Source organism: Erithacus rubecula, assembly GCF_903797595.1.
Source record: "Erithacus rubecula genome assembly, contig: scaffold_485_arrow_ctg1, whole genome shotgun sequence".
NCBI classification, from domain to species: Eukaryota; Metazoa; Chordata; class Aves; order Passeriformes; family Muscicapidae; genus Erithacus; species Erithacus rubecula.
The window spans coordinates 22,246-22,461 of NW_027635854.1; positions in this window are offsets into that span (position 1 = coordinate 22,246).

Genomic DNA, 216 nt, shown 5'->3' on the forward strand with positions numbered 1-216 from the left:
AAGCCCCTCATTCCTTCTGCTGCTGCCCTTCCCTCTTTCAGTTCCCCAGCAGCCTTTCAGCCCAGAAGCTGCTGAGCTCTAGGGATGCTCGCTGCTCTCCAGCTCCCACACCTCCATCATCTCAGGTCCCTGGTACCCAGGAAGTTCAGCAGAGCTCCCTGCCCTGCTGCTCTCTGGAAGGTCTCTGCCAGCCCAGGTTTCTCCAGGGCCCCATGC